This window comes from Lutra lutra, chromosome 6 (assembly GCF_902655055.1).
Source record: "Lutra lutra chromosome 6, mLutLut1.2, whole genome shotgun sequence".
Taxonomy (NCBI): Eukaryota; Metazoa; Chordata; class Mammalia; order Carnivora; family Mustelidae; genus Lutra; species Lutra lutra.
The window spans coordinates 22,793,185-22,815,343 of record NC_062283.1 but is presented as its reverse complement, the minus strand read 5'-3'; the positions used below and the strand labels follow the sequence as shown (position 1 = coordinate 22,815,343).

Here is a 22,159-nt window from a genome sequence, read left to right as displayed (position 1 = left end):
GACACTGGGGCTAATTTCTGAAAATCTTCCTTGATGATCATCTTTTGGGTGTGTATGTGGGTTTGTCTTCCAGGTGGATGTAGGAAGTACATATCTTAGCTGGCCTGGTGCGAGGCTTCAACAGAGGCTACAGGAGAGGGCAAGTCACCACTGCAGTAGAAAATTTAAAAACAACAGTTGAGTAGAAAAAGACTCTGCCACTATCAAGCTATAGGATTTCAGGCTAGTGGCGTGTGGCAGCAAGAGAACCAGAATTCTGCACTCGAGCAATAAGATCTCTATTATCCTAATGCATTGGCAGACATTGAAGTAATTGCCATTCCTGGGGAGGGGTAGAGGGGTGGCAGAGATGCCAGAAATTCCTCTGAATTTCTTCCTGGGCAAGGCTCTTGGCAGGGTCTCAGGTGAAGGTAGAAATAAAGAAGGGGAGTGAAGAAGACAGAAGAGGTTGTGTCGACACAAGAGGCTACTATCTCTATTCTCAGCAGCTGATGGCTTTGATTAGAGAGAGAGGACAGTCATGGGTGGGTAGGGCCACCCTCCCAGGCACACCTAAAGGTCACTCATGACCAGGACGGCTGCTGAAGGTGGGTTCTCTCATGCCCTGTGTCCTGTCACACTGGGATCTTCCAAGCCAGGGCAGAAAGAGGCTTTATTTATATACTCACTCATGTCCAGGACAACTCTGCTTATGTCAGAGACAGAGAGAAGTTTTAGGGTGGTAGAACCAGAGGATTGTAGAACTTAAAATGACTCCTGTTTATGAGAAATGGGATGAGAGAACAAAGAACAGCATTCACCACTCATTTGCTACAGTTATCCAGGCCCTGAGAACGAGGAGTAAGGGGTTCTTTCTAGTCTTAGGTCTGTCACTAAGTATGTGACCCTGGGGAACTCCATTAACATGGAAGTTCATCATTCCTGCATTTATCACGTGAAGACATCGAGTGAAATGGCCCCTAAAGGTGGGACTGATGATTCTCTAGCTTCCAACTACAGTCAGGAAGTGAGGACAGAAATCACACAGCTGGTTAGGGACAGATCAGGACTGAAACTGCCTCCTCAAATCTGGTGCTTCTCTGCCCACCAGACCCCTCCATTCCTTACATACAGGATCCCCAGCTGTGCTTTCAATAGGAGCAGTGACAGAAGGATCCTTGCACAAACTGGCTGGAGGAAAGCCAGCCCCCAAAAGGTGGGACTGCCTGGCATCACTTCCAGATGCCAAGGAAGGACCCCCTCTGCCCCCATCACTGAGCTACCCCCCAGAATTGAGGAAGAGTCAGATTCATCTTGGTTGCCTATATTATTTGAGCTTCTCACAATTGAGTAGATATTTGCATATTGCTTAATTAAAAAAATAATTGAGAACAGATTCTTACAAGTTCTACCATTAGATTCAATTCTTTCAGCTTAAGTCATGTTTGATTGGTAAAACACTAATAATCCCAGTGGCAGACAGTGCATACATAACTCCTCGTGGATACCAGTAAGAGCTCACATGTATTGAGAGCACACCACATGCAGGAATGTTGTGTATAGCATTTCATTTCACGCTTTGGACAATCTATGAGGGACATGCAGCAGTTAGCAACATCTTACAGATGTGGGGACTGAAGGCTGCTGGGATGGGTCATTTGTCCGGTCACCCGGGGAAGGTGGGGGGCCAGTGTGCAAATTTTACATCAGGTTAACCACAGTGTCCATGTCCCTAACCCCTACCTCACACTGCCTCTCCATGGATACTTATATCTGGCGTCAGTACGTCTCTCATGCCTTTCCTGAAATCAGGTTTTGACAGTGGAAGGGGAATAAGAGTCAGAACATCAGAGTGCCTGGACTCAAGTCCCAACTTGACCGCTAACAGCATTACTTCAAGGAAGTTCACTTCTATAAACTACAATCTCTCATCTGTCAAATAAGAATTATAGAAAAATGAAGGGGAAAAATCAGAAGGAGAGATGAGCCATGAGATACTATGGACTCTGGGAAAAAACTGAGGGTTTCAGAGGGGATGGGGGTAGAGGGATGGGTGAGCCCACTGATGGGTATTAAGGAGGGCATGTACTGCACGGAGCACTGGGTGTTATACGCAAACAATGAATCATGGAACACTGCATCAAAAACTAATGATGCACTGTATGGTGATTGACATAATAATAAAAATTAGAAGAAAAAATTATAGAATCTTGCTCAGAGGGCTGTTATGAAGATTAAATTAGAGAACACATACGCAGTGTTCCATGTCATGCCTGGTAGATAATAAGCCCTCAGTAAATGGGTGATCATTATGGTTCAAGTGGCCAAAGACCAACCGGGGCCCCTTCACAGCTTTGCTGCTGGTGAGCCCGGCGGGAGAGGTCATGTTCCACAGCCACCGGCTTCTTCAGCTGAAAACTGAGCATTCCCTGACTTAAAGCAGAAAGGCAGCTTCCAAGAAAAGCACAATTTGGTCTCAAATTAAACTGTGACGTAAAAGATTGGCTGCTATTCATATGGATCCCAGGGAGGACAGTTGGATAAGTTGGGAGATGACATCAGTCCATTAGGGTTATGTCACACAATCCCCACCAAACCTCAGTACCAGCCAGGAGCGTCGGGTGGCCCTGACTATCACTGAATTAATTCCTTAAGCCTTCTTACTGGTTCAGGGAAAACTCATTTCTTCCCATTCCCTGTGTTGGCAGCAGTGATTCTGATGTACCATCTGAGTTAGGGTTCTGCTCAGCTGTACATGACCTGAGTTAAAATAGTTTTCAAGATGAGCATCTTAAAAAGCCAAGGGGAATGACTTCAGGTTTTGCTATTTAACCAAAACTGATTCCAAAAGGTACAGGCTTTCCAGCACCATCTCTGACTACATGTTTCCATACACCCTCTGCCACAGGCAAGCCAACCCACTCCCTGCTCTGAAAACACAACATACCTGTCCATGCCTCTGGACCTTTGCTCCTGCTCGCCCTACCTCAGAATGAATCACTTCCTACTCTCTGCTTGAACACCACTTTATTTCCTCGTTCTCAGATCTTTTGTGTGAGAAGTTTGGCTATGTCTTTGTCACCCTACTACACTTGAGGACGGGGGCCGTCTCTTGTCATTGTTATATCCACTAGTCTATTAGAAGAGGTAAAGACAGGCACTCAGCTGGTCCTTAAGATGTCATGCCAACAAATATTCATAACCTTCTGACCTTCCTGGTGAATACCAGGCCCCTTGGCTTCCTAACTCTTCAGTATATATTACAATACTTCATTACACGTGACAGGTAAGCAAGATATTGACATCTACTGTGGTGAGGAAGAGCAAGTTTGACAATTTTGAAAATTGTGTTTTATCCTATATCATTTTAAATGCAATGCATCACACAGTGCTTAATGGTATTTATTGCTTCCGCCTGCCCAAGCAGAGAATGCTGGCTCACTCTCAAATTCAATACGGACCTTGTGGAAAGTAGTTAAATGCTGCGAGATGTCGTTTCCCAATTCCTTTGGTAAATTCCCCTTGCGGGGATTGTAATTGCAGGTGGTGATCAGAGAACGCAGAGACCCAGAAGAATTGTATGGCATTCCAGGCAGGACACAGACCAGCCTGGGGAAAAACGGGAACAAGAACGGGCAATACAGGGAATACTACTAGGAAGCGATTTCTGAAGAAAAACGATGGTAAGCCTTCCAGCACCTGAATCGGTTCTGCTGCAGCAGGGCAGAATTCTTAGAAGGACCCCTTGTATTTAAAAATAGCCATTGCACCAGTACCTGTGCAGAAATGGCTCAACGGAAGCATTCTGGTTATTCCATAGCCATCATTCTAGAGCTGTTCCGACGGCTCCTGCTCTCCTACAGTTCTCCTGCTATTCTCCAAATCTTCTTCCATCTGGCTCCTCTAAATTAATTTTTTTTTTGGTAGATTGTGCTTCCAGTTTATTGCAATGGTTACTTTCAAGTCTCTTATTGCTTTCTTTAATAACTTTTAATGACCTAAGAAATAGTTGGCTGGGCTCCATTTTCCACTTCCTCCAAGTCAAATGATAGCACATCCTACAGCCAGTGTTTACAAGTATCAGAGAAGGCAGCACTAATTCTTTCTGCCTTATCTCCACTAAGGCATGCCTGGATTTTTTGACAGGGCAAAATAGAATGAGAAAGTGGTTTTCTGCTGGGCTAAGAAATAACAAGCAAGCCCCGATGTCACGAGAGCTAGCAACCTGCAGAAATCATCTGTCCGTTCTTTCATTGATTTACTGTATATGGTTTTGGGTACCTCCCACCAGAAGAGCACAGACCCTGGGGCTTCAGGGGAGACAGCCTGGAGTAAGACAAAAAACACTGCCTCAAGGAGCTTTCATTCTGAAAGGGCAATAAGACAGGTGTGCAAGTCAATATGAGACAGGTGTCCCAGTAGAGGCCACGAAGAACCAAGGGAAGTCAAATGAGGGAGAGCTTCATCCTCAGAAGAGTGGAGATCCAAGTCAGTTTGGGGAATGTTGCATTTGAAATCAGTGGGGCATTCAGAAGCAGTGGAGTGCAGTGAGGACGGGGAGTCAGAATCCAGGAAGAAAGGAGTGGGTGAGAAGCAGAGTCCAAAGTCCTGTTGGAAAGCACATGTTCTCAGTTCCCTGTCTCCTGCTGGGCTCTGGGGATGCTTTGACTGCTACAGTTTCCATAGGCCATGTGCAGCTGGGGCTTTTCATTTCCTAGCAGAGAGACTTCCTGCTGCAACTGGGGCACCCATGACCCACGGTCAATGACTTCTGCTTAGGCACAGTTATCTTTCAGTTTTTAAAATGCAAAATTTTTTGGTTTTGTTGTTTTCTGATTTTTAAGGTAATACCTGTGCAATTTAGTAGTATAAAACAAGTTTTTAGAAAAGCCATTTGTATTCCTACTACCCAGAAATAATATAACTTATCATACCAAGCTTTGCTACATAATTAAAGCACATTAGGGGCGCCTGGGTGGCTCAGTGGGTTAAAACCTCTGCCTTTAGCTTAGGTCATGGTCTCAGGGTCCTGGGATTGAGCCCTGAGTCGGGCTGTCTGCTCAGCGGGGAGCCTGCTTCCCCTTCTCTCTCTGCTGGCTCTCTGCCTACTTGTGATCTCTCTCTATGTCAAATAAATAAATAAAATCTTTTTTTAAAAAAGGCAAATTAATATCTCTATATTGTTTTTTTACTTGAATATTTTTTAAAGATTTTATTTATTTATTTGAGAGAGAGTGAGAACAAGAGTGCACCAGCAGAGGGAGGGGCAGGGGGAGAAGCAGGCCCCCCACTGAGCCCAGAGCCAGATGCAAGACTTGATCCCAGGACCCTGGGATCATGACCTGAGCTGAAGGAAGAACCTTAACCCACTGAGCTACCCAGACACCCTACTTGAATATTTTTTTTAAACAACAATTAGCTGATGTTAGACATAACTTTTGGAATCATTTTCTCTTTAACTCTGTAAATAATACAACCTGACCTTCCTTGATATATAGATCTGTACCATCATTTTGGGTTTGGGCGGAGAATTCCAAGCCCTTATTGATAGATACTCAGGTCACTTTCACTTTTAAACTGCTTTTAAACAATACTGTGATAAACAACCTTGTGCATACAATTTTGTGTACATATTTTGGCATTTTCCCTTAATATTTGTTTTTAAAAAGTGGAATTCCAGGGTCAAAAGATATGTTTCACTGGATTAATACGTATTGCCCGTGGACAAAATTTAACGTCAAACAGTTTATGCTTTGACCTCATCTTGCCTCTCTTTTAAGAACCCCTCACGCATCAGGTGGTACTCCCCGCCCCCCACCCATACACTGATCTTGACCTCCATTCTTAAAAGACCTGAGCTATTACCTAATTGCTTTAATCAATAAGATATTCACTTTTTATGGCTTTTAATGACCTATTTTCGTGAACATGAAAATGACATCTGGAGCCAAAGACAACAAAGACAGGAGAACTCTGATGGGCTGACCCTTGACTGATAAACCTCAAAGCACAGCATTATTAGTCAGGACGAGGCATTTTGAGTTAAGATGAGATAATCTGTCCATCTGCAACGTGAGACTTTCTTGATCTTTCGTCAGCACAATTTCGTCACTGCAGTGGTCACCAAAATTTCCATTTTCAAGATCTTCCGTCATTTTCCCCAACACACCTTCGACTGCCATTACGGAGAAAGAAAACAGTCTCTGCCACCGAAGAAAATTTGGATTTGGACCAAATCCTCCCCTCTGTCCCACAGAGGCACAGAGTCTCTGGCCCCTGTGTTCCCTTCTGCCGTCCATGTCAATGGCAATAACAACTCAGGATTATGACCCAATAATTACTAAGTCCAGCAAAGTTAAACTCCACCGCATTTTCAGCCACATGCATCACATAGTAATCTTACCAAGGACATCTGTGGGCAAGCCATGGAAGCTATGGAAAACTTACCGTGGGACTCTAGGATCTTATTTTGTATTCTCACATCTCTCTGAATTCTAAAAAAAAAGCTACTTATAACACTGAGTTAAACTCTTACAAATTTCACAAGGTTACGAAAGAAAAAGAGAATCCATTCCTGAAAATTCAGTCTGAAAATATCTATACATTTTAAAAAGTGCAACCAAAATGAGTGACTACTGATTGTCTTCTTTCCCTTAGTTCGATGTTTGAATTTGTACCTTCCTGTTGTGAAATTTAATTTTCTTTGATCATCTCACACATAGTAGTCATTCAGTAAGTGTTTATTACAATGAACTGAAGTTGACACTTAGGTTGGTATCTTTCACACATGCCTGATAGTGGTTTATGGTTGGAAAACCATGGTGACAACAGCCATCTCAGTGTGCGGATAATACCAAAGGGAGCTCTCCTAAGACACTGGAGGTAAATTATTAAATTCTAATTTAACCGCAGCCAATATTACCAATTTGTTTCAAATAACTTGCCCAACTCCTAGAAAGGAACAGCGATTTGGGGAACAAGTAGAACAGGAAAATGGAGAGTAAATGGCTACAGATTTGCAATTCTGGCTTCCCACAGTGAAGAGTTAAAAGCTCTCCTACCAGAAAATAATATCTTCCATTGGAAAACATTCAGACCATAGTGGATTTCTAACCCTATTAAATTTCATCCTCCCAGGTAGACTATTTACAAAAGCAGTGTGATAGCTGTTAATATTGTCATTGAATAAACACATTTCTGTTGGAAAAAAAAAATAATATAACTATATTTCAACATGTAAATAAAGATTTCTTCTTAAAATGTTAGCTTTGTTTGAGGTTGTTGCTTTTCTTTTCTTAGGAATTCTCTTCCTTAATTCTGTTAGGAATTAAAATATACCAACAAATGGAATTAGTTACACCAAGCAATAAAATATGCTTTTCATAATATGCAAATATTTTCCCATGTTCTCCCGATAACAGTGCACTGGAAAAATAGGAATACAGAAAACTATCATTTAAAATGCCCCAAAGTGTTTTTTAAAGCAGAAACCATATTCAAGCAGCCCTGTTTTTCACTGCAATGTACTTTGCCACTCTATTCACTCAAAACTTCTTAGTGAGCATTTATACATCACTCCTGAGGTCTCACTAGTTCCTTGGGTGACTTCCTCCGGAAAGTAAACAGAATTGAACAGACAAAACAAAATATTGCATCCTCTGTCCACATTACACCAATGTGCCTTAAGAGAAGCATTTCAGACACACATTTTCTCATTTGTGGGAAATACTCTATCTAGTAAAGTAACTTCAGCTTAAATATGATCCTAGATCCTCCTTTCTCTCTGCCTGCCTCTCTGCCTACTTGTGATTTCTCTCTGTCAAATAAATAAAATCTTAAAAAAAAAAAAAATGGGGCGCCTGGGTGGCTCAGTGGGTTAAGCCGCTGCCTTCGGCTCAGGTCATGATCCCAGGTCCTGGGTTCAAGCCCCGCATCGGGCTTTCTGCTCAGCAGGGAGCCTGCTTCCTCCTCTCTCTCTGCCTGCCTCTCTGCCTACTTGTGATTTCTCTCTGTCAAATAAATAAATAAAATCTTAAAAAAAAAAATATGATCCTAGAAATCTTTTTCAAAGATAAAGTAATCTTTTTCAGAATGAACAGGAAATTTTAAAAGAGTATATGCTCCAGCGACCAACTCATCTGGTCTGCCCGGAAGTGTCCCAATTCTAAAATGAAAAGTCTTACATCCTGGGAGCTCCCCTCAGACCCAAACAAACAGGGACAGTTGGTTACTGTAGTATAAATAGTCTTCGAATGCAAATATCAGAAGAGTCGGACCCACTCTTTTTTCACTGATTTTAAAAGCCTTTGTTGAGTGCCTTGCTGTGTATTAAGCACCGTGCTGAACAGGAGTCGGTCAGGTGTCAGGCAAGAGACAGATGGCGTAGCCAAACAGGGTCATCGGTGGAGAGTTTCATGAGGACATTATGTACAGAGGTATGGGCAGAGTTAGGGAACCCAGCAAGATGTCGGGCAGGATCCTGGGCTAGCAACAGTGGCGAGAGGTCAGACCTGAAGAGGTAGGGGAGGGAATAATTATCAGAACTCAAGACAACTGTTGAGTGAGGGCAGTCCTCCTGAATTCACCACAACCCAGGAGGGAGGGAACCTAGAACTCTCTCTCCTCCCACCCTCCAGATTTGCATCGATGCCTCCCCTTGTCTAAATCCAACTAGAAGGCAGAGGAAGGAAGACTTGGATGGAGTTCTCATCCGTCAACATCCCAGGCCATGGAGCAGGGCAGAGAGGGGGATCTGCAGGGGCGCAAAGAGATGTAAACTTGGTCTCTGCATTTAGCAATTTAAAAATATGGGAGAGGGGCACCTCGGTGGCTCAGTCAGTTAGGCATCTGCCTTCGGCTCAGGTCATGATCTCAGGTCTTGGGATGGAGCCCCCATGTCTGGCCTTCTGCTCAGCAGGGAGTCTGTTTCTCTCTCTCTCTCAACCAGATAAATAAAATCTTTTTTAAAAAATTAGACTTTAAAATACGGGAGAAATCTTAATGCATTGGTTTTTGTTGAATTTCATTTTAAGTAGGCTTCACACCTAATATGGAGCTTAAACTCCCGACCCTGAGATTAAGGATCACATGCTCTACTCACTGAGCCAGCCAGGCACCCCTTACTGCATTATTTAATTTTTATTTATTTTTTTATTTTTAAAGATTCATTTATTTGAGAGATGAGAAAGAGAATGAGTGTGAGAGGGGGAGGGGCAGGAGGAGAGGAAGATAAGCGGACTCTGCTAAGTGAAGAGCTCAACACAGGGCTCGATCTCAGGACCCTGAGGTCATGACCTGAGCCTAAGGCAGAAGCTTAATTGACTGAGCCACCCAGATGCCCCTTAAAGCATTATTTTAGATGCACACATGCCATTTTCCTGAGATAACTTGCTAGTACCAAAAAACTGAGTGTTGAGCTATAACTAGTCCTTGCTAAAGTAAATAGAAATCAAATTTAGTTCTTTATGCCTCTAGGCCTGGTCTGTCTTTAGTTAACTTAAAATGAATGAAGCCCAAGAGTTAAAGAGCTATTTGTCTAAATCTTAAAGTATTTAGCTCTGCTACTTTCATGATTGGTCCTGAGTTTAAGCCATGCATCTCTTCGTTCCCTTAATAATTCCAACAAAATAATGTGAGGATATCTATTGGGTGGCATGGAGTTATTTGTTGGATCTACTCTACAGCATTCTGCCAACCTTTTTACTCCGAAGCAACCTGTTCTTATAGAAAGTAAGAGTCTTCATGCTTTTCGAAAGCATTCTTGTCAAAGCTGGAAAAAAATGAACAGGACACCCAGTAATGCAAGTAACTGTATTACACACACTGTCTGCGGCAGAGGTTTGCTACGTAGCAACTTAGGTTTACAGAAGAAACATTACGGGAAATCATTACCAATGTGATCCCCAAAATGCTTCCCTAGTATTGTCCCCTCTGCCACCATTAGTCCAATTTCTAGAGGTTAAAATATCAGTGAATGGGGATGCCTTCGTGACTCACTCAGTTAAGCATCTGCTTTTGGCTCAGGTCATAGTCCCACAGTCCCGGGATCGAGCCCCACTTTGGGCTTCCTGCTCAATGGGGAGTCTGCTTCTCACTCTCCCTCTGCCCTTCTCCCCAACTCGTGCATGCTCTCTCTCAAATAAATAAATAAATAAAGTCTTAAAAAAAAAAAGCCAATGAATATGTTATAAAGTTAGCTCCCATCATGATAACATTCAAACCGCTGAAATTCCTTACACAATTACAGCATTATGGCAGCCAATGTCTCTCGAAAAGACCTCAAATTTTCTTGTACAAGGTGCTTATTATCCTTAAAGTGATTGTGAATGGGTTACTCTGAGACTCCATTCCTTCCTTCACAAAATGAGGGAATTAAAGGATAACTCAATGATTGTCATAAGGGTTAAGGAGTAATATAATTTCGAAAAATAACTGACAGGAAGTAAGCCCAAAACTCGTGTCCACAGTCATACTCTCTGCCTTGCCCTATATATTTGATATATATATTTAGATACATAGGTTTAGTAACTTTATATTTTAGTAACTTAAGAAAGGTATGCCATAGAATCTCTGACCGTTATCTGCTCATCTCTGCTCTTTGACACTGAGTAGCCATCGGCAAACATGTGGGATGAGTTGAGACAAGTATGACATTCCATTGAACAAAGGGTTTTTAGAGAAGTATGAGTTTTCTTTGTTTTAACCCACTTGAGGTCATCCAAATCAGTAAGTAATGAAGTTTATCCCAGCAACATGCATTCATGTGAGGGGGAAAGGTAGAAATCTTATATATTTTGAGAAGAAAATTTAAGGGGTCCTCTCAAACACAAACAGAACTTCTTGCCCATCTGTAAGGTAGACTGGCGATACACATCCCTTCAGAGACTCAAGCTCACCTGCTGTGGAGAACATGAATCAATAGAGAACAATGAGGAAAATGGTCAAATCATCCAAGTCCTCCCTCTGACAAGTACCTTTTTTTTTTTTTCAAAGCCTGGTGTTTTATTTTTTTCTCCTTCTCTCTCTTCATCCATCCAATCCCCCAGACCCACAAAAGGAAATTAAAATTTTCATGTACCTCTATTTGACATTGTGTTCAACGTAAGCCTTGAAAAGTCATGGATTCTCTTTCTTGAATTTCCGCTGACAAACTGCTTCCAGCTGCCCTCTCTGGTGGGACACCACCACAATAAAATGCAGTGTTTTCTGAGGATTTCAACTGCCACCTGGGGGCTCAGGGCACTCAATGAAGGCTATTTAAGCAAAGCTAGTGGTGAAATGGTGACAAATGGTATGTTGACGTTTTTTCTGGTGTTTGTGGTTTAGGACTAGTTGGTTTCAGTCTTGCTGGCTCTTGCTTCCATGTGACCAACCTTTTCCACATTTAAAGTCTGTTACTGCCTCCCCTTCAGGGTCCTGGCAGCATGCTTTATGCTGTTGACAGAAGACATTTGTGGAGTAGAAGGTCCCTATTTTAGACACTGGCAAGGACTGATTTTACAGTTAGTCCATGGCTCTGAATTTATGTTTATTTTTTTAAGGGTTTTCTTTTTCAACTAACTAAAAGATGTTTCTTCATTAGGTTGTTATCACTCCACCTCACATGAAATGGCCCTTGACTGCTCCTTCTTTTATCTCCAGTCACACCCGGGAAAATGAGGTTTGTGCCCACATGATTAGCCAGAGACTGGTCCACATCTGAGTCACATTTGCTCTCTAAACCAGTGGCTTCACTGGTAAGATGGACTCTGTCTCAAGCTCAGCCCCTCATCTGTCACCTTTCCCATCTCTGGAATCCCCTCGCTAGTCTGGGTAGCAGCTCTCAAAGACGGACATCTGTACATACGCCTCTCTCACCTCAGCTTCCTCCCGCTCCCTTCCCTCTCCTTACACCACTTTCCTCCTGATCCTGAAGATTCAGGACACTTTGAATTATTTCCGCTTCAAGGTCCTGAGCTGACTATTGGCTAAACTAAAAAAAGTCTGCACCCAAAGGTCCAAGAAAGGACAGTGTCCACTCTACTCCTGATGAGGAGTCCCAGACTCCTGATTATAAAGGGAAGGGAAGTACATTTCACTGAGGACTTGTCGAGAATTCCAGGAAGCGCTCGGACAGAAGATTTTGGCCGCTGGGAGAGCTTTCTGCTTCCAACTGTAAAGAGATCCAAGAGCTATTCACCTTCAAAGAGATGTCATGGGTTCAGAACCCCTTCGGTGCATTTCATATCTTGTTCATCCAAAACAACCAGGTCAGGTGGCCATTTGAAGTGGAAAAAAGATTTTTCTCCAATCCAAAGCAGGCTTGGGCACAATCTAGAGGTGACTTAAACAATTCGCATAGTTCCGTGCTATCCCATTAATTTAGTACAGACCCATATGTCTGCAGGCTTGGACCTGGTCTCAGTTCAGTTTCCCAAGCCCAGTCCCAGCTGTGAAACTTCCCAGAGCCCTTCTTTCCTCCTAAGTCCCAATCTCCCTGTAAGTATCACTTACATTGAAAATCAGCTTATTTAATAGCTGTTCAGTCCAGTATGGTAGTCGGCCATGTAAAGTCATAAATTACAGAGTGATCAGAATGATTGAAGTGGAACAAAATTCCCTCTTCTCCAAACACATGAACCCCATCTCTGTAGCATCCTTCTTTCCACCCCCTGGAATGTCCCCAAACCAGACTCTCTCTTCTGCTGGCACACAGCCTAGATCAAAGATCTGAAAGAGGCCATGCTGCCTTTTCTTGCTCAGTCCTCCTTCAAGCTTTGTGTAATCTACTTTCTCTGAAACCTCACTTTGCATGGGTGCACTCATGCATGCTCACACACACACACACACACACTCACACGCTCACATGCAAGCACACACACCACAACCATCAAGTCATGCTGAGAATATAAAACCTGTGTCCATATTTCTAGACTGTTCTCTGACCTCTCATATTTCCATAGTCCAGACAGGGTTATTTAGTCTGCTCACTGTTTTGGAGAAGGGAATATTTGTCACACCAAGATGTAAATACAATGAGTCCTGGTTATATCGACATGCAGAAGGCTCAGTCATTCAGGAATTAAAGATCCATCACTGAAAAAGGTGAATAGGACCCAATCACCTTTTGACCATCAGGATTAAAAGGTAGAGCTAGTGGTACAGATAACCTGAAACTTCCAAAAATCCAAAAGCTTTTCTGGCCTGAAAGCATCAGCCAATTTTCTGCCAGCAAACATATTTTCCTGATGATGTTTGCATTGAGATGTTATTAGAATAAGTGTCTACAACCACGGGTAGTCTGCAAAGTGATCAAGGCAAATTCTGGGCGGCACAGTGAAACCAGCATGAGATAAAAAGCATCTGCTGAAGGTAAACTCTAGAACTGAGAATAGAGACTTAATTCTGTGTTTTTCCAAAACTGTGTCCAGACAATAGAACTTACATGCTCCCAAGTGAGGGAAGGAAATTCCTTGGGAGACAAAACTGAGTGGCTTCAGCGCTGGCACCAAATGTCTGCTTGCCCAGCAAGTCAATTTTAAGTCTTGTTCATGAGCTACGTTGGATTGGACTATAGAGGCCAGAAGTAAAGTCAATGAAACATCCATTGTGCTCCCTGTAGGCATTCTCCTCCACTAGGCAGTCAAAGAAGCCAATATGCATTCACTGTGCATCTGTCCTCAGATGGAGGAAAGGGGCTACCAAAAAAGTTATTTATATAAAATATATATATAGCATATACATTAAAAAAGAATATAAAAATATATAATATACAAAATATATACATTAAATATAAAAACATATACTATGCACAGCATAGTGTATCTATATTTCTATTGAAATATGTATTATATTTATATGTTTATACAAATATACACCACGCAGACTCCCTGACCTTAAGGAGCTTAACATCCAGACAGATGTGCGAATCCAAGGCCTCTATCAAAGGCAAATCGCTGGGGCGCCTGGGTGGCTCAGTGGGTTAAGCCGCTGCCTTCGGCTCAGGTCATGATCTCAGGGTCCTGGGATCGAGTCCCGAGTCGGGCTCTCTGCTCAGCGGGGAGCCTGCTTCCCTCTCTCTCTCTCTCTCTCTGCCTGCCTCTCTGTCTACTTGTGATCTCTTTCTGTCAAATAAATAAATAAAATCTTTAAAAAAAAAAAAAAAAGGCAAATCGCTGAGAGAGAGCAGAGGAAAGCCAGACGACTCAGGACTCGGGGAAGGAAGGCTCCACAGAGGCGGTAAGCATGTGAATCTGACACTGAAGAATGAAAGAAAAAAAAAAATTCAATGAAGACAGAAAGTAAGGAAAGTCAGTCTAGTCACAGGGTACCGTGAGAGCAAAGGACTGCGGAACGAAGGCACTTTGTCCGGGGTGGAAGAGATGCAGGCTCTGCGATCAGGCCCCACGCGCATGAGATGTCCGTGATGTCCCTGGAGTCCAGTGGAGATGGGAATCTGACGCCAGGCTCTGCAGGACGTTTATTGCCGCGCTGAGAAGTGTCGTGGTTATCCTGAAGTCGGAGGAGCCTGCACCTGTTTTCCAGGAGGAACGTGCCATGATTCCGTCTGTGCTCCACGAAGAAACCTGATGACCACGTTGTAGAAGCGTTGGGAACGGAGGGGAGCTAAAGACGAGGAGCCCACGCAAGGAAATGAGCCTCGGGCAAATTCCAAGTGCGCGGCTCCCGAACCCAGTGAGGCAGGCCCAGGGAGCACCCCGGTGCCGCACCCCAACCTGACCGCCGTCCTCCGTGCGCGTGCGCGCTCGGCGTGCCCCCACCCCTCATTCATAGCTCTGATTTAGCAAACGTACTGGAAGACTATTTCTGCAGAATGTTACATGTGTTTATTTGCAGTGGGTGGTGAGATCACCAGAGAGGGGTATTTTCTTCATCATCGTGTGTTTTCCAAGCTTGGGCATTGACCAAGCTTGACTTGGATCATTCCATCTTGAGGTTTCGCGCTGCGGGCGCTCTTCCGGCTACGCAGTCCCTCCTGTGAATGCAGCATTGGCGGGTGTCTCCTATGTTCGGAACATTGCACTTTCTGGTAATACATTCTGAGACGTGCTCGTCTCTTTCAAAGCCACTGAACACTTTTGGCTGATAGCAGTCTTGTAGTGAAGGAGGGCTCCTAGGTTATCCCAAGAAGTGCTGCTAAATCATGAAATCTCCCATCCCCACTTGATTTTTAGGAGCAGTCAAGAGGTAGGTCCTTCCTGCGGTGGTAAGGGGTACTAATGTATTAGATTACTTAAATAGCCAGCTTGCCTCTTAAAAGGGGGCTGTCATGATCTAATTCAAGTGACGAGGAACTAGGGTCTGTGCCAGACCTCAGTCTAAGGCATATGCTTTGTGAGCAGAAGGGGACTTTTTGACCCTGGTTCCCAGTACCTCCTGTCCTTCCATCATTTATCCACAAAATATTCCTTGGAGTATTACCTTCTGCAAAAATTAATAGGTTAAAAAAATCAGGGTAGTGGTAATGTGTGGAGGGAAAGGAGGGATGCTGGTAATATTTATTCTGGGTGTCAAACGCAAGGGGAGACTTTTACTTTACATCCTCTTGTATGTATAGAGTACTCCATGATAAAAATTTTATTTTGATGATTAAATTTTAATGATTACTTTATAATCATTTAAAAGGGATATGTGGGGTTGGTTTAAAATCAGAAGAAAATGCTCAATATTCCTTTAGTTTTAAGTTTTAAAAAAAAAAAAGAGGTAATGGAGAATAATGAGAGAGAAGGCATTAAGTAAGCAAAATGAGAGGAAGATGAAAAGATTTAAGATGGAGAAGGTAAATGAAAGAAAGTGTGAGAAAAAAGATAGAAGCTGGGAAGACAAGCAGAAATGGTGGGGTTAGGTGGAGGATTTGTTTGGCTGTAGGGTACAGAGGGAGGCAGGAGATGGGCAGATGAACATGACCCAGTATCCACAACACTGAAAGGAGATGGGGGTTGGGAGCAGTGGGAAGATGCCCTCAGATCCTCCAAAAGCTCTCAGCAGATTCATTCCACCCTTTGGCTAACGGCAGCCACCTGAGGTAGTCAACCTCCCCCTGTTGTCCAGACCATGGTCCCAGGGCAAAAGGCACTGAGAGAAGGTCCTGCCCATGTGTTCCACCAGGCATTCTTTCCCAGCTCTGGTGCAGATTCTGGGTACACATTAGGTGTGTCCCCCATGACTCAGCCTGCTGTTCTTCCTTCCCTCCCCCAGGGCCTGACCAGCAGCCTGCCAAACCATAATCTACAAGAGCCCTGTAAGTCTCAGGCATGGCGACATCTTTCCAGCGAAACCGGCCAGGTGGGTGTGCAAACTCTCCAGGACTTTCTTGGTCACAATGGGACTCCTAACTTCAGGGCAAAAGTCATGCTGCCCCCCCCCCACCCTCTCCCCTCCAACCCCCAGCATGGCAAAATTCCTCTTGAGTTAAAGAGTTACGTGCTTTAAAAAAGTGAGACCATAAAGATGTATGTGACTCAAGTAAGTTAAGGTAAAAATGTTAAGTTGTGTTAAAAAAGAAAAAAGAGCAGATGGATAAAGAGGTGCATGAGATCAGTGTAATGCACAGTCTCAACCGTGTGGTGAACGCCATGAAATGGGTTGTTTTTTTTTCCTTCAGTCTCTGCCTTCAAATATTTCTTTCTTGTCTCCCCTTGACTCCTTGGGCTGAACACACAGTTCTTCAGTCACTCAGCCTCAAGAGCAGCCTCATTCTGGTCATTGAGATTCTATTGTGTATATTAAAGTCCAGGCTAAGTCAAAGATTAATTTCACATCCAAAGACTATTCCCCTCCACCCATCCCGGACTGGACTTATGGCCCCAGGCTCCTTCTGGAAGAGAGGAGTGCGGTTCTCCTTTTGCATGGTTCTGCCCTTCTCTCCTCTCCCTGCTGCTTCTAACCCCTCTGGAGTTGGGGGGTGGAGGGCAAGAAGAATAGGGCAAAAGCACTTTCACTTGACTTTGCAGTCTCCTACTATCTTGGTAGTTGTGCTCATGTGCCTAGAGGGCCCACCCGTGTGAATTCTTCTGGAGACCTAGGAGTCTCACCATGGCACTGTTGTCTGACCCTGGAGATGTACCCAGGGTAATCTCTTTTCATGGTCTCACTCCCAGGCTTCCATCCAGCTATGCCCATCACAGCCTGAGGGTAGGGGATAGGGGTACCAGCAAGATGACAAAACTCAATTTCTACTAGTGACAACTTTGAAGCTTCTCATTTGGCTGTGAGGGACCAGTAAGAGAAGCACCCCAAAGCACACACTCTTTCTAGATCTTTCTAGACATGGATTCTTCTGATAGTCTTGTGTCAAAAGACTTACAGACCCCTTCTTAAAATAATGTTTTTAAATTTATAAAATAAAATATGCAGTATTACAAAGGAAATTTTTTCAATGCAACTGGCAGGAACATTTTTAAAAATTTGTGCTGTAGTATGTATGTTGCTTTGTTAACACATTGTGTAACAAGTTCTAGCAGTAATTTGTAAGTGGCGATGCATATAAATGATATTTTGAGGTATCTCCAACAACTATGTAAAATGAAAACATCTATGGTTTCTACCAGTGACAAAGTTACATTTGTTGCCAACACTACTGTGGTCTCTTGCCTACATTCATAATGGAAGGAAATGCTATATTTCAGCTGGAAGATAGTAAAAATAAGGACTGGCCGTTTTTCCCATGCATGTTCATAAAGCCCCTGAATTCTATCTACAAATCCCCAAGGATTCCAGATCAAGAATTCTTGCCCTACATGAGGACTCCTGCTCTGGAGAGACCTCCTCCATAGCCTTCCTGCCTCTGCTTATATAGGTCAGAAAGGGTAAAGGGAGGTGGCTTCATGGGTGGCTTCATGGTCGGTTTGATGGCCTTTTGGTGAGTCTTATAGCTCCCTTAAGATTGGAAAAAGTGAATTCCAAGAGTTGTCAGCTCTGGGACACGTAACTCCAAATCGACGTGAACAAGTCCACTGCATGACCTCTTCCTACAAATGTAGTTTATGTTCTACATTCATTCAGGTGTTTTGGAATTGGTACCCAAGGAGCTGTTAAGAGAGAAAACCTCCAGGGAATGGAGGTGGAGGTTGGGATAAAAGGAAGGGAATTACTTTTCATATTAAGCCGTTTGGTAGCGTCTGAAAAAAAGTTAAAGATATTTTGTTTCTATGATGCAAAATGAATTTAAAGCAAATTTTAAAAGTTTTTCTTTTTTTAAGATTTTATTTATTTGATAGAGAGATCACAAGTAGGCAGAGAGGCAGGCAGAGAGAGAGGGGGAAGCAGGCTCCCCACTGAGCAGAGAGCCCAATGCGGGGCTCAATCCCAGGACCCTGAGATCATGACCTGAGCTGAAGTCAGAGACTTAACCCACTGAGCCACCCAGGCACCCCTAAAAGTTTTTCTAAAGGAAACTATTTGTGACTTTAACTGACCTAAGACTGGTAAGGATTTTCTAAGCATAAAAGTGATAGGAAAAGGATGGGGAAGATTGACAGATTTGACTACACACAGAGATAAGGCAAAGCATAATGATATCACAAGGTAAAAGGAAAAACCACCAACTTGAAGAAATATTTGCAACAAAAATTACAGAAAAGGAGCTAATAGTCTTATGTTATGAAACAATCTTAGAAATCAATGAGAAAAACAGTCACCTGCTAAAAACTGCTATTCTGGACTTTTCAGTACATGTTCTTCCTTCTGCCCTGATTCCACCGTATCTACCTACAGAGAATCCTAAATAGATAGATGAAATCCCAAGACTGTGGGGTGGCTGAAGCCACTTCCACTTCTCTTATATTCCCAGTTCATTCCAAGTTTTGGTTACTGACCACTGGTGCTTCAAACTAGATAAGGCTTGGAGGACCTTGGACCAAACTGGACCTGAACTTCTACACAGGAAGGAAAATAAGTAAATCTCATAATCTCCCATCTAGGATACACCTAGAGATAGGTGACATCCTTCCAAAAGGATACAAAAAAATTTCTTGAGAAATAAAATACTATGTTTATTAACATCTGGCCTTCTGGAATGACATCATGCCACATGTTCAACAAAATACCTTTGGAAGCCAAATAAATGGATTCAAGTCCTGGCTTTTCTGCCTTCTACTATCTATAAAGCTTGGGCAAGTCGCTTATCTAATTCTTGGTTTCTCCATCTGTGAAATGGGAATAATGCCTACCTCATAGGGTTGTTATAAGGTTGCGAGATAATATGTGAGATCCTTAGCTCTTAGCATGTACACAAAAAGACTCCAGAAGGTTCAAAGAGATAAGTGTTTAAATAAAACATGAAAACTTTTTAAAATATAGGCTAATGTCTTTATGTAGGGAAGGATTCCTTAAGTAAGGCTCAAGAAAAGACAAATGATTAAAGAAAATATATATGAGTTAGACTGTAGTGAGGTTTAAAACTTCAACTCAAAAAAAGATATCTTTTACAAATTGAAGACAGGAGCACCTGGGTGGCTCAGTGGGTTAAAGCCTCTGCCTTCCGGTCAGGTCATGATCTCAGGTTGGGATCGAGCCCCACATCGGGCTCTCTGCTCAGCAGGGAGCCTGCTTACCCCTCTCTCTGTGCCTGCCTCTCTGCCTACTTGTGATCTCTGTCTGTCAAATAAATAAATAAAATCTTAAAAAAATAAAAATAAATAAAAATAAAAAGTGAAGACAAACAAAAACCTGGAAGAAGATATCTGTAATATAAAAAATAAGCTCAGCATCAGTATGGAACGTACTAAAATTTTTCTAAACAAACATTTTAATGAAAATACAATAGAAAAAAAATGAGCAAAGGGCATGAACAGTAACCCACAGAAGGAACCACCATAGCCAATAAATAGAGGAAAAGATGGGCAGTTGCACCAAAAACATAATAATGCACATAAATCCAGAGTGCGACATTTCACTCCCATAAGACTAGAAAAATCTTTAGATTCTGATAAAACCAGGCACTGGAGAGGATTGTGAGGAATTGGGGATTTTCATGCACTGCCAGTAGGAATGTAAATTGATTCAATCACTTTGGAGAACAACATGGCGTTATTTAGTAAAGTTAAAAATAATCACAGCCTCCGATCCAACAATTCTCCTTCTGAAGAAACCCCTGTACATGTTGTCCGTGTGCACAGAAAGATATATAAAGATGTTTACTCTAGTCTTGTTTTATAATAGAGATTTCATGGAACCAACTCAAATATCCAGTTGTAGAAGGATGCATGAATAAATGACAGTATATGCAATCAATGGAACCTATATGCAAGTTAAAATAAATTAACCAGATTTATGTATAGCACAAGGAATCACAAAAAATATAACTTTGAGTACAAAAATGCTACATTTACTGTGATACAATTTATGTAAATATTCTTAAATACCCAAAGCAACACTGAATATTGTCTAGAGATGCATATCTCCATAGCAAAAGTATAAAAATACAAAGTTGGGGCACCTGGGTGGCTCGGTTAATTAAGTGTCTAACTCTTGATTTCAGCTCAGGTCATGCATGATCTCAGGGTCGTGAGATCAGCTCTGTGTTGGGGCCCACGCTCAGCAGAGTCTGTTTGAGATCTTTCTCTCCCTCTCTCTCTGCCCCTCCCCCTGCTTGCGTGCGCTCTCTCTCTCTCTCTCTAACATAAATAAAATCTTTAAAAAAATAGATGGACTAGATACATACCAAATTTCTGATGGAAAGGAAATTGGGCAGGAAATAAAGAAAAATTATTATTCTACATTCCTGTACTTTTTTAAAATTGAGGAATAACTGATATATAACATTACAGCAGTTTCAGACATACAACATAATAATTTGATATTTGTGTATATTGTAAAGTGATCACCACAATAAGTCTAGTTAGTATCCATCACCACATGTGGTTAAAAAACTTTTCTTGTGATGAGGACTTTTGAAATCCACTTTCTTAGCAACATTCAAATATGCAAGACAGTATCATTAACTATAGTCACTGTGCTGTATACCTCATCCCCATGACTTATTTATTTTATAACTGAAAGTTTGTACCTTTTGGCCCCCTTGACTCATCTTTCCCATGACCATCCCCCACCTCCAGCAACCACCAACCTCTTTCCTGTATCTCTGTGCTCCAGGTTTTGTTTTGTTGTACTTTCTTATATTTTTAAAGACACTTACCGCCCCCCCACAAAGAAGTAGTAAATGGAAAATACTAAGAGGGCATGACCTTTATTAAAAGGTCATTATTAAATTATATTTTTGAAATTATTATATTATTAGTTTTGAAATTTTCTATCAAGTACAGGTAACTAAAATGTACTTCGGTCCTCTGTCCCATCTATAGGAAGCTGGTAGCTTTCCCCCACCCAGTACACCAGCTAATGGCAGGCTCCATGTTTTGTAAAACAACATGAAGTTAGTGTTATGCCTCATGTTAATTCAATGGCTCTCAACCGAGGGCAATTTTCACCCCCAAGGGATGCTGGCAATGTCTGGAGACATTTTGGTTGTCACAACTGAAATGAAGGGGGGGACGCATTGCAACTAAAATGTAGAGGATTGAGACCAGGGGTGCTGTCGAACAACCACAATGCATAGGAGAGCCCCCTATGGCAAAGAATTATCTGGTACAAAATGTCAATAGTTGAGAAACCCTATGTAAGCCTGTAGAAAGTAAAATAAATATCCATCAAACTGAATATATAAAATTTGACTACTTTTCTGATGAGTTTGTTTTGTTTTATTTTTTCTAAATCATCAGACCTGTAAAACCACTCCTCCTTTCTGATACTGGATACTAGGGCCAGATCAGAGAGCATGGGTACCCTAGCTGTTCCTCCCCAGACCATAACCCTTAGTTTTTCCCTCTGTTTCCAGAGTAGGAAAGATGCCATCTGCCAGAGGGAGTGTACTTTCTATAATCATTTTAATTGGGAAAAGCATTATGGACATTTTTTCCCAGCTCTAAAAATTTATCAGTCTTGCATCCTAATGCAGTCCAACACTGGCTGCTTCCAAGCTAAAACAACATAGGCATTTCTTTTCAACTTCCCAGGAATAGTTTAGATGGTCAGTGGACCAGACCTCAAATCCACAACATTAAACCAACTACTTTCTATTAAAGTTCAGCTGGCCAAATCACACAGAGAGAGTTTATCAGTCATGATTAGATCCAGCTTCATAGCTCAAAACCCCAAAATACAGTGACTTAAATAAGATAGA

The 22,159-nt window shown here is 42.3% G+C and overlaps 1 long non-coding RNA gene across 2 annotated transcripts in view; it reads left to right on the top strand.

The window, feature by feature from the left end:
• The window catches only part of LOC125102479 (uncharacterized), a 35,437-nt gene that overhangs the window by 5,726 nt on the left and 7,552 nt on the right, over positions 1-22,159 (top strand). Inside the window, exons 2-3 of one of the 2 annotated variants that reach the window (XR_007128139.1) lie at positions 3,523-3,662; positions 16,177-16,263. This is a non-coding gene — a long non-coding RNA (uncharacterized LOC125102479). Of the gene's footprint in view, positions 1-3,522; positions 3,663-16,176; positions 16,366-22,159 lie in introns of those variants that run through there. The other variant, XR_007128138.1, reaches the window with a different exon arrangement.